The sequence below is a fragment of the Diabrotica undecimpunctata genome, chromosome 6 (genome assembly GCF_040954645.1).
Source record: "Diabrotica undecimpunctata isolate CICGRU chromosome 6, icDiaUnde3, whole genome shotgun sequence".
Lineage (NCBI taxonomy): Eukaryota > Metazoa > Arthropoda > Insecta > Coleoptera > Chrysomelidae > Diabrotica > Diabrotica undecimpunctata.
Window position 1 is genome coordinate 83,733,691 of NC_092808.1, and position 13,812 is coordinate 83,747,502.

Here is a 13,812-nt window from a genome sequence, read left to right on the forward strand (position 1 = left end):
TACTTTTTATAGAAAGGAAAGAATGCTTTATATTTTGTTAAGATTGTTAAAAAATAAGAAATAAAAAGTTCGGAGTAAAAGTAATGGAAATATTATTATGTCTAAATATAAAGGATGAGTCATAATAAATTAAGATTCTTGCATAATCCTCAAATAAGAAATTAAGATAGAATCTTAGCAAAGAGCAACTTATAAAAAACCAATAAATTTGCTGAACATCAAGAACAAACATTCTAGCCAATTCAGGATCAAAATATACTTGACTGGGAAATCATCGTCCAGAAAGAAGGTAAAATTAAATTAATCTTAATAGAAGTTACTAATAAAATCAAAGAAAACGTCAATCTAAAAAAATCTCTTGGGTTTAATTTAGTTACAAGGCAAATCCTAAAATAACTACCTAGGAGGGCCAGAGTTAAACTATTATATCTTATCATTGCACCGTTTAGATTGGGGTATGTTTATAGAACATAAAACATAACTGAGGTTGTATTATGTTCAAATCTGTAAAACAACCAAATACACTATCATCATAGAGATTAATTTGTTTTACTCTGTAATTTTAAAACTATATGAGAAGTTTCTGTTGAAAAGCTCTGAGAGAAGCTAAAAATATAATACCATAACAACAATTTGGTTTTAGAGACAGTTGCTCACTATCGATCAAGTTAATAGAATATTAGCTATAATAGAGATGGCATTAAAAAAAAGCAGGTATGTAAACTTGCTTTTGGTAAACTTTTAAAACTTTGCTAAACCTTTAACAAGATCAGAGAAGAACATCTAATAGAAAATAAAGAGAAGAGTAAAAGTTGGATAAATGACAATATACTGCAACTCATGGAAGAAAAAAGTAAATCAAAAAATAACGAAAGAATGTACAAAAATATTTAGAGACAAATAACAACCGAAATACGAAAGGCCAAAGAAAATTGGTTAAAACCATAGTGTGAAGATATAGAGTTGTTGGAACAAAAACACAATACATTTAGTATGCATAAAAGGGTAAAGCAAGCAGCTGGTCTTCAAAAATCTAACACAGCTAGCAAACTGCAAGATCAACGGGGGAACATCATCACAGATAAAAATAAAAAAATATACATATGGGCCAAATACATACTACAAGAACTCTTTTATGATAATAGGTCCAAACAACCTCCGTCCTACATACCTAATGACCACTTACCAATCAAATCAGATGAAGTGGAAAAAGGAATATCACAACTAAAAGATGGCAAAGCTCCTGGACCTGACAATACATATGCTGAACTCATAAAGCTATTTAACACCGACGCCGACGGTACTCAACGACTAATCAAAATATTCAGTGACATATACATATTTAAACGGAGTAATACGAAGATCATGGCTTAAGTCAACGTTTATTGTTCTAAGAAAACAAAAAAAAAACCCAGCAATGATTTCCGGACCATTAGCTTAATGAGCCACATTTTAAAGTTATTTCTAAAAATCATACATCAAAGGATATATAGACTATGCCAAAAAATCAGCCATACACAGTTTGATTTTTGGAATGCAGTGGGTACGAGAGAGGCTCTCTTTACCATCCAAGTGCTATTTTAACGATGTAGAGATGGGAATTGCGATATTTATGAATGCTTCATTGATTACCATAAAACATTTGATACAGTAAAACACGACAAACTGATGGAGATATTAACAAATATTGGAATAAACACCTGTGATCTAAGAATTATTAGAAATCTTTACTAAAATCAAACATCGTCTATCTGTACAGAGACAGGAGAATCCGATGATATTAAAATCAAACATGGGGTCCGACAGGGATCTATACTATCACCCTAAATGTTTAGCATATACTCTGAGGAAATCTTTCAAGAAGCAGTAGAAGATGTTGAAGCCGAAATTCGAATGAACAGAAAATGTATGAACAACATCAGACACGCGGATGACACGGTGGTATTCGCTGACAGTTATGAAGCCCTCCAAGAATTAATAAATAGAATCACAGAAGTGAGTCAGAGATACAGACTTTCACTGAACATTTAGAAAACAAAATGTATAATGATCTCTAAGAAGGAACAGCAAATTGAAAAAATCAGTGTGAATGGTGAACCAATAGAAAGAGTAAAAACATACACCTACTTTGGTACGAACGTCAATACAAACTGAGACCATTCCCTTAAAATAAAATCTAGGATTGAGTCAGCAAGATCTGCATTTCAAAAAATGGGTAAGCTATTCAAATACCACGATTTATCAGTACCCAGAAAAATCAGGTTACTACGATGTTATATCTTTACTATAATCTTATACGGAGTTGAGTCGTGGACTCTGAAAGACGCTACCTGTAAAAAATTGAGGCTTTTAAAATGTGTCTTTATCGTAGAATCCTGAAGATATCCGATACTGACCACACTATTAACCTGGATGTTTTATTAAGAATGCAGAAAGAAAAAAATATGTTAACCACAATAAAAACAGCCAAAATTGAATACATCGGTCACATCATGGGGAACAGCGAAAGATATGGTTTGCTGCAATTAATTCTTTAAGGAAAAGTAGAAGAAAAACATACAGATTGCCATTATGGTTGCCAATATCCGAAGCGGATAGTCACTACAATAAAAAGAAGTATGTTATGCCTTCCAACTTGACGTAGCCCAAGATTTTGAGAGATTGTTACATGATAAAGTTAAATACATATTGGGAAAGATCTTAAGCAGAAAATATACAGAAACGTTGGAGTCTTATAAAGTGTGTGTTTTTTTTGAGAGGTATAGTATATTGAAATGGAATAAAACAAAGATTATTTTTTTAAATTGACATGGCGTTGACTTTATATATATATATATATATATATATATATATATATATATATGTATATATATATATATATGTATATATATATATATATATATATATATATATATATATATATATATATATATATATCGCACCCTCAGTGCAAGACTGCAGTAAGTCAGAATAAGTAAGTTTCGAGATAACGACGATTTTGTTTATTTTCGTGATAATATCGGTGAAATAAGACACAAGATTTTTTAAGAAAAATTAACAATTAATTATGATTTTGCATGCTTTTCAGCCTATATTACATTAACCAAAAACAGAAATTTAAATAAAATAATATTAATGCTAAAAAAATAGGAATTTCAAAGTAACAACACTTTTGCGCGGAGAAAATTGTTAATCACTACACATTTAGTATTAGAATTTTAAAGTTACAACACTTTTGCACGGAGAAAATTGTAAAAAGTGTAGACACATTTTCTGTTAGTTGTTGTCCTCTTCTCGTATATCATCTTGGGCCAAAATTTTTTTATAAAACTATGGTGGGCTTCTGGTATCATACCCGAATCGCATAAGTATACCAAATCTTTCTTTTTGGCCATTTGAAGTTTTGACTGTTCTTTGTAGGCAGGTTTAAGTAGCACTTCTCGTATATTATGTGTAGTCCGTGATGATTTTTTTAGATAGTTCCATAGTTCGTCATCATAGTTGTAATTAAAAAAAATTGTGTGCGGCCTATCTTTTCTGCATTGCAGAATTTTTATATCTGTCCACTTCACATTTTCTTTATTTTGATCAATTTTATAGTTGTTCCCTAACAGAAAGGAAACATGTTTAAAATCAATGAAGTCCTTTGTTTTCATTTCTTAAACTATATAGGATGAACCACTTTTTTGCTGCATTTCATTACAATTCTATCAGTTTCTATCTCTGCACATGTTTCTGATAGCCATAATTCCTTCGCTTTGTAATGATAAAATCATAACAAGGTAGAAAAATTATTTGTAAAACTTTCAATATTTTTATTTAAATTCAAAACCAAAGGACTATAATAAAAATATGCAAATCAGGCTACCTTGAGTACAGTGATTAACAAAAGGATTGAAATTCACTACCTTAGTGAAAGTTGGGAATTACGGGGGGACAATATGATAAGACTCGCACCCGAAAGGTTACATGAAGATTTAATACAATTTGGGATTTAATTTTTATAGAACGTAGAAAGGGATTACGTAGACATGCTGTATATTAAAATTAAACAACACAGATATAGATATTAAAATAACAAATATCTTACTTTTTTCGTGCCTTTCATTGCTTGTTATCGAAACCATTGCAATGTTCCGTGCAAAACTGTTGTAACTCTGTTACATTCGAATTACAACAGTTTTGCACGGAACTTATGTACAAAAACGCAAAATAGTTAAACTGTTGTTGTTGTAATATTTAGCCGGTTAAGCATTTGAAAGTTACTTAAGTTTTACAGGGGATAGATATGCATGTTTACAATTGAATTCCATGATTACTTCGTTTTCATAAAATTTTGAGTTACTGCAGTCTTGCACTGAGTGTGCGATATATATATATATATATATATATATATATATATATATATATATATATATATATATATATATATATATATATATATATGTCATTGTGACATTTAGTTTGTATATCAAAATTTTCCGTTAAGATCTTATAAATATCCAATTTTTAAGGTAAAAATGAACAAAATAGCAACAGAAAATCACTTTTCATTATTTAATAGATCATGAATAATAGCAAGCTGAAGAAGATCTGAATAAATTGGATATTTCTGTAAAGATTTACAAAAAGATGTTACCACATAATTGGATGCAGTCAGATGTAGAAATTAGTAGTGCAACAAACTTTATTGCTAATCTGTTTAAATAATTTATTTCCAATACAACTGATTTAAGTGAAGACGAAATTATTCCCACGTCGAAAACATATCACGCAATGACACTAATTATCAACGGTAAGATAAGAACCGGAATTATAGTGTTTTTGACAATTACTTATGAACATTTTAATCACGTTTTGTATATGTGTCAGTTTGTGGGTTTGTTTACGGTACCCCAAAGTACCTTTTTTATGAAAATGCATCCAGTTGATTATTTATATAACAAAACTGTCAAAATGACAATATATGAAAAATTCCGTTAAGATCTCATATATATTAAAATTTGAAAATTGGTTAAGTAAATGGATAAAATAGCAACAGAAAATCTCATTTTGTTACAGTTTTTTTGAATAATACGACTTTTGATCCAAAATACAACAACAATGATGATAATTTTGATGAAAAATGTGAAACATTCAATTTTTTAGATAATGTCTGGGAAACTGATTTTAATCAACGATGGAACTATAAATCTAATTAATATAATATAACTCAATGGTTACTGGCAAAAGCCATTGTACGACAACACTTGCCCCTTACCAACCCGACCTGAGGCAGCGTGGTAAGGTATGCCTCGCGACCCCTTAAGAATATAGGAAAAAGAAAGCCACGGCCCTCATTCTCCGTAGGCCCAACTGACCCCGAGATGGGTAGTTCTCGAGAACCAGTCAGGAGGGCAGAGGGTGCTAAGAATCTGCGGAGTCTAAACCACTACCCAGCCAGATCAACAACACTATACGTAGCGACCTATAACTGCAGGTCGTTAGCGAACCAGGCAAGACTCATAGAGTTAGAAAATGAAGCAGTCAATATTAAATGGGATGTCATCGGAATAAGCGAAGTAAGACGAAAGGACGAAGAGTTAATAGAACTTGAATCGGGCAACATCCTCTATCACAAAGGAACAGAAAATGGACGAACAAGTGGAGTGGGGTTCCTAATTAATAAGAAATGGAAGGATAGGATAGTCGACATAGCAAGCACCTCAGACAGAGTAGCTAGTCTAAGTCTAAGACTATCCAGAAGATACACCATCCAAATTGTGCAAGTATATGCACCAACCATATCCCACTCCAATGAGGAAATAGAGGAATTCTACAATGAAATAACTGAGGTGCTTAACAAGAACAAAAGCCAATTTAAGTATCTAGTCGGGGACTTTAATGCCAAAGTGGGTAAACAATCAAATCAAGAACAATGTGTCGGCAACTTTGGCATTGGAGAAAGAAATGAAAGGGGAGAGAGACTGGTTCAATACGCACATTACCAGAACCTCTCAATCGCCAATACCTATTTTAAGAAGAACCTCAATAGGAAATGGACATGGTTAGCTCCCAATGCAACTACCAAGAACGAAATAGATTTCATCCTAACTAATAAGCTGAAAACCATAAAGGATGTAAGTGTGCTCAACAAATTCCGAACAGGTAGCGATCACAGACTAATTAGATCTCGGGTCGTTCTAAACACTAAACTAGAAAGAATGAAATTACTCCAGAAACCAACTGCAGGGGTAAATATCACTAACCTAAGCAACAACTCGGAACGCTATCAAAATTTAATTCAAGAAAAATTACAAGACCCAACGAATAGCACACACTTAATGGAAACAATCTTAAATTGCGCCAAAGAAGTTGGAGGATCACAAGCACACAACAGCAATAGAAAACTTTCAGATGAAACAACAGCTCTCCTGAAACAACGAAGAGAAATGAAAATTAACTCCAATATTAATAGAATTGAATATACCAAACTGTGCAAAGTAATACGGAAAAAAATCGCAGAAGATATAAAAACCTACAATGAACGACTTGTACAAAATACAATCGAAAACCATAAAAGCTATAGGAAAACCAAGAGGAAGTTGGCAATCGGTAGAAAGCAAATAATAGCATTGGGAAACAACAACGGAAGGATCACAAATAGGGATGAAATAATAAAACATGTAACCGAATTCTATGAGGGTCTATATAAAGCTCCGGAAGCACAAGAAATAGGCGAAGAAGAAATTGCGGTTCAAGAAGATGTACCAGATGTTCTCGTGGATGAGGTAGAGGCAGCTCTTAAGAGCATGAAGAACGGCAAGGCAGCCGGTAATGACGGTGTTACAGCCGAACTTCTAAAGATTGCTGGTAAAACAACTTGGAAAATCCTAGCAAAAATATACACAGACTGCCTAAAATCGAGACATATTCCAAAAAAGTGGAATTCAGCCAACATAATCCTTATTCACAAGAAAGGTAGCAAGGAAGACATTAGAAATTATAGACCGATCAGCTTGCTACCTGTGATATACAAGGTATTCACCAAAATCATTAACAACAGAATACAAAACACACTTGACGCTGCACAACCACGAGAGCAAGCAGGCTTTAGAAGTGGCTTCAGCACAATGGATCATATTCAAACATTAAGGGAAGTAATGAGCAGAACAAAAGAATATGATCTACCACTGGCGCTAGCATTCATAGACTTCGAGAAAGCATTTGACTCCGTATACCCAAGAGCAGTCATAGAAGCTCTTGTCGACCAAGGAGTAGATAAACCATATGTCAAAACGCTAGCAAATATATACAAAGAGGCCACAGCTAGAGTAAGCGTATATGAAAATACCCCAGAATTTCCCACTCAGAAAGGAGTCCGACAAGGAGACACCATATCCCCTAAGCTCTTCACTGCAACCTTAGAAAATATCTTCCGGAAATTAGACTGGAACAACCAAGGTCTATGTATAGATGGAGAATACCTAAACCATCTTAGATTCGCTGATGACATCATTCTAATTGCTAGAAGTCCTGAAGAATTACAACTGCAAATTAATGACCTTAATACAGCTAGCAATGAGGTAGGCCTAAAAATGAACCTAGCAAAGACTAAAATAATGTGCAATGATCTGATCGCCAACGTGGAAATAAAAATTAATGAAACCTCGCTAGAAGTAGTAGATGAATACATATACCTGGGACAGCTCATACATAAATCGGGATCACTACTTCCGGAAATCAACAGACGAATAAAACAAGCGTGGTCAGCATTCGGACGAAATTCCATAGTCTTCAAGTCCAAAATGCCACTATACCTCAAGAAGAGAGTATTTGATCAATGCATATTACCCGTCTTGACATATGGATGTGAAACTTGGATATTAAAGAGAGAAATAACGTCGAAACTCCAAGTAACTCAAAGAGCAATGGAAAGATGTATGCTAGGGATAACAAAGAGGGATCGTAAAAGAATTGAATGGATACGGAGGCAAACCCAGGTGACTGATGTAATCCAAAGAATAAAATCCCTGAAATGGCAATGGGCAGGACATATGGCAAGAAGAACAGATAACAGATGGACCACTAGAACAACTATGTGGTACCCCAGGAACGCTAAGAGACCAAAGGGGCGCCCAAATCTCAGATGGGATTATGATATTAGAAAATTAACAGGAACAACGTGGTCTCGAATAGCACAAGATAGAAAAATATGGGCGCAAATGAGCGCAAATTATTACAACAACGTATAACTAAGACATCGTCGAATAATAATAAGAACATAGAATAACTTTGAAATAAGGGAGGCTGCACCGTAATTGGAAACGGTTGATAAAGCTGCACATGATGATGATGATGATATATATATATATATATATATATATATATATATATATATATATATATATATATATATATATATATATATATATATATATATAAAGGTATATGACCGTCATGGGTGGCTGACGTAGTATAATCTGGAGATCCAATTTTCGATCACTTTTTCCAATATTTGTCGCCGTATATCGGCAACAATCTGGTGAATGTTTTGTCACTTAGGTGGTCAATCGTTTCATGCTTATCGAAGACTAATACCTTAACATAACCGCTCATAAAATAGTCTAGTAGTGTTAACTCGCCCGATCTTGGAGGCCAATTTACGGTCTGAAATGTCAAACTATGCGGTTACCAAACATTTCCTTCAATAAATCAATTGTGGCACGAGCTGTGTAAGATATTGCGCCGTCTTATTAAAACGACAGTTCCTGTACATCATGGTTGTTCAATTGAAGAATGAAAAAGGCAGTAATCATAGCTTCATAGTGGCGACCATTGACTGTAGCCTTCTGGACAGCATCGTTTTTAAAGAAGTACGGTCCAATAATTCCGCCATACCATAAAGTACATTAAACAGTTAGTTTTTCTGGATGTAATAGTTTCTCAACATACATTTGAGGATTATCTTAACTCCAAACAGGGCAGTTTTGTTTGTTGACGTAGCAATTCAACCAAAAGTGAGCTTTACCGCTAAACAAAATTTGCTTATAAAAATCGGAATCAACGGCAATGTCGTTTTGGAGCCACTCAACGAATCTACGCCTTGCTAGGTGATAATGTATTCTGTTCTGCATGAATTTAATTTTGTAAGTACGCAAGAAAAGATCTTTATGCAAAATCTTCTATAAAGTGGATGGGCACGTATCCAACTACTGTGCATAATGGCAGATAGACTAATTCGTGTCTTTCAGTATGCTACTCTCTACAGCAGCAACAACTTCTTCTGTACGCACCGTACGACGTGTCTGTGGATGCATATTATCATTTCGAGTACTTGTAGTTCAAAAAAGTTTTATGGTTAATTGATTTACTTGCTCTGATGGACTTTTATGTTGACCATAAAATGGACGTAGTGCGTGATACGTATTTCGAATAGAACCACAATTTTCAAAACAAAATTTGTACAATTTGGAAGCATTGTTTAAGTGTCAAACTTATTATAAATCTCTCGACAGCTGTCAAAATGCCTGACAGTTAAAATAGTTTTACCAACTTACATTTCTATACCTCTAAAAATGTAGGTCTCTCCCAATCGCTTCCATCTTTCTCTATATTGCGCCAATCTAATCCACTGTTTGCCTGCCACTGTTCTTATGTCATCTACCCATCTTTTTTGAGGTCTTCCCGTGCTTCTTGTTGTCGTCCTTGGTCTCCATTCTAGAATTCTCCGTGTCCACCTGTTGTCATTATATCGGGCTACGTGACCTGCCCAGCGCCATTTTATTTTTGCAATTTCTTCCACAATATCTCTAATCTTCGTTCTACGTCTTATCTCGGTGTTTCTAATCTTGTCTCTTAGTGATATTCCAAGCATGATTCGTTCAATTGCTCTTTGCGTTGTTTCTAATTTTTTAGCAGATTTTTTGGTAAGGTCTCCAAGCCGTAAGTACAAACTGGTAGTATGCATGTGTTATACACCTTTTTCTTTAAGTTTACAGGAATGGAGGTGTTTTTCAAGATATATGCTAATTTGCCGAAAGCGCCCCATGCCAGTTGTGTTCTTCTTTTAATTTCAGCATCTTGATTTGGTTTTCCTAGTTTGATAACATGACCTAGATATACATAATGTTCAACATTTTCTATGGTATGATTTTGTATTGTTATATTTGTCTGGTCTCGGCTCAGTATTTTTGTTTTGCTGTAGTTCATTTTTAAGCCTACCGCTCCTGAAACTGCATTTAATTGTTGTAACATATCATTTAGTTCTTGGATATTATCGGCTATTAAAACTATGTCATCTGCGAATCGCAAGTGGTTTAAGTATGATCCGTCGACGTTGATACCCTTATTGTTCCATTCTAGTTTCTTAAAAATGTCTTCTAGAGCAAGGGTAAATAGTTTGGGAGAGATGGTGTCTCCTTGTCTTACTCCCCGTTGTAGTCTTATGGGATTAGTTTTTGTGCTTTCGTCCAGCTTTATCTGCATGGTGGCATTTTCATATATGTTTTTAATTATGTTAGTGTATCTTGAATCTATACGTGCATTTTCTAGAGATTCAAGCACTGCCCATAATTCGATGGAATCGAATGCTTTATGGAAATCGACGAACGCCATATGAATTGGAACATTATACTCGGTGCATTTTTCTATCAGTGTTCTTACGGTGTGCAAGTGGTCTATGGTACTAAAATGTTTTCTGAGTCCAGCCTGCTCGATAGGTTGATAGAAATCGAGCTTTTGTGTTAGGCGGTTGGTTATGATTTTAGTTAGTAATTTATACAGATGTGAGAGCAAGGATATTGGTCGGTAATTCTCGATGTTTGCTTTGTCTCCTTTCTTGAATAGTAAAATGACTTCGGAGTTGTACCATTCTTGAGGAATCTTTCCTTCATCAATTACTTTATTAAATAAAATATTTAATACCTATTTTTCTTTCACCGATTTTCAACATTTCGACTGTAATTTTATCCTCTCCCGGACATTTATTTGTTTTTAGTTGATTTAGGGCCATTCTTATTTCATAGTCGGTTATGTCCGGTATTTCTTCTGAGCCGGTGTTAATTATTGTTCGTTCAGTACGTCGTTGTTGTGGTTGTGTATTTGCCGAGTATAATTTAATGTAGAATTTTTCAATGGCCTCGCTTATTTCCTTTCTGTCTCGGACGGTGACGTTTTTCTCATTTTTTTATTTCTATGATTTTTCTTGTACTTTCGATAGAGCTTTTAAAGTTAAATATAAACAAGTTTATTCATAACTCATAGAAAGTAATGAAGTAATGTTGTGTATTGGGATTAGTCCTATACCTATTATACATCAGCAATATTCCTGAAATAATACATAATGCAATAGCCACCTTCGTAAAAAATACTGATGTGATGCTTGTAGGTAAAGATCATGTAAAAGTAACACGGAAGCTGTAACAATATTAACAATTTATTTAAATGCTTACTAATAAAATTAAATGTAATAAATTTAGTACACTTATTCTTCTTCTTAAAGTGCCCTCTCCTCAATGGAGGTTGGCTACTACAATTTTAAAATCTTCTCTATCTTCAGCTGTTCTTATTAGCTGTTCAAAATTTAGCCCTGTCCATTGTCGGATGTTTCTGAGCCACGATAGTCTTTTCCTTCCTAGGCCTCTCTTTCCCTCGATTTTTCCTTTCACTATAAGTTGGGCATATTGGTACTTATTATTTCTCAGTATGTGGCCTAGGTATGATGTTTTTCTAACTTTTACTGTGTTAAAAAGTTCTCTTTCCTTGCCTATTCTATGCAGCACTTCTTCGTTTGAGGTATGCGATGTCCATGAAATTTTAAGCATTCTCCGGTAGATCCACATTTCAAAGGCCTCCAATTTATTTACGGTTGATGTTTTTAGAGTCCACGTTTCAACTGCATATAGAAGAGTCGACCAGACGTAGCATTTTGATAAACGTAATCGAATTTCGAGTTTTATTCGAGAATCACAAAGAACACACAAGAAGGGCAAACGGTTAAATTAAAAAATACTCATAAACCATATTACCAATTCAGTAAAATATTTTGTTATTACTTAGATACTAGGCTAACCTGAAGAAAAAAAAGAGCGAAAAAAGAAAAAATCAGCATCAAGTATAAAAGTATAAAAAATTTACTGGCTATTGGAAGAACATTATCACTTTCGATCTACAATACATTTATACAATTTATATGAACAGGTAATAAAACCAGTATTGACATAATATGAAATCCATTGTGAGGTTGCTCCAGTAAGACTTATTAAGATATAGTACAGCGTTTCCAAGATAAAGTGCCAACAGCATTGTCCATGCTCCTTAGTATTACAGGAACAGCGACCTTCTTATCGACTTGAAAATGAATTCTGTTAATGAGACCTTTAGTAAAATAGCCAAGCGTCACAAACGACACTTTTAGCATGTTTTTGTTGAATCCATTCAGTTCCTTGACAACGTGGATCTGATTAGATGAGTCAAGAGAAAGAAGGCCTTTGAATTAGTGAAGTGAAAAATAGAGTAAAGTAATCTTACACGTTAATGTTTTTGTAAAAAAACTATTAGATTTTATTTATTTATTTATTTCTTTTATTTAGCAATTTCTCCTTATTTGTAAGTTTTTGGTAGTAATTTAGATTAGAGAAAAATTGCTTATTGATAGTAATATGCTTAAACGTCCAAATTTTAATGGATTCGACCGTTACTTAATAAAAGTTAATTATGTCAAGCTATAAAACAACGAAAACTTTTGTTTTCAAGATTTCAACCAATTTTATTATAATTTATTATCACTACAGCGGTTTCGGCAAAGTGCCTTTTTAAAGTGAACTATGTCTGTTATGCGTCTAACACTTTAGTCTTTAACTAAACAAGTTGAGGAGGGGAGAACTTTTTGTCTCAAGTTGGTTTAGAAATAAATCTGTATTTTTAATTTGTTAATTTTCATAGATTCTAATAATGATAGCTTAACGCTTTTATTTTGATTGTAAAGAATTTTGAAATTGGTTATTAAAAGAATGATTATGGTGAAGTGCGCAAGAAAAATCTGTTTTTGAATTACTGAAAACCCTTTTCTGTTAAATATAACATATTATAACATAAACAAAATGAAAATTTTCATTACAAAATACAACAGAAACATATTCTAGCAAACTGAAATTCTAGATAAAATGGACAAAAATCCTCCACCAAACAAACAAATCCTCCACAAAAATATTGAATTACGGAATACAAAGATTAACTTTCGAGGAAACAGTAAAAGCTTGAAAATGTTTATCAAAAGGAAGAATTTATCAGCATGACAAATAAATATACATTAATTTTAGTACAACGGTTTTTAGGTAATCTGAATTTATTTATATTAACAAATACAATAAACACATTTATTCCTACTTTCTGAGACAACGCGTACATTAATTATATAATATAATAAATTTTAAGTTAAATTTATTTAATGTAATCAGATAATAAAACAGTTTTCTTAGTTCACAGGCCGATGATAATAATTTATGGCTAACCGCAACTTTCACAATATTTCCTGTACTTCCTCTTTCCTTCTCTATCATATCTACTCTATTTCTGTCGTATCTTTTTCTCTTTTAATATTGTAGCACTCATACCATACAAGAGTTTTTAATGTTTCAGATGGTAGTTTACCTTCACGACTGACTCGTGTCTTAATGTTATTGATAAAATACCAGGTCCGGTCAGCATTCCTCCCCTCTTACTTTTATCTTTCTTCATCTTTAACGTACATCGATAACTCATTCTTGTACATTGTCCGTCCTCTTGTTCTTTTCTTCGTTTGGAGTATTGTTACCTCACCTTTTTACACAA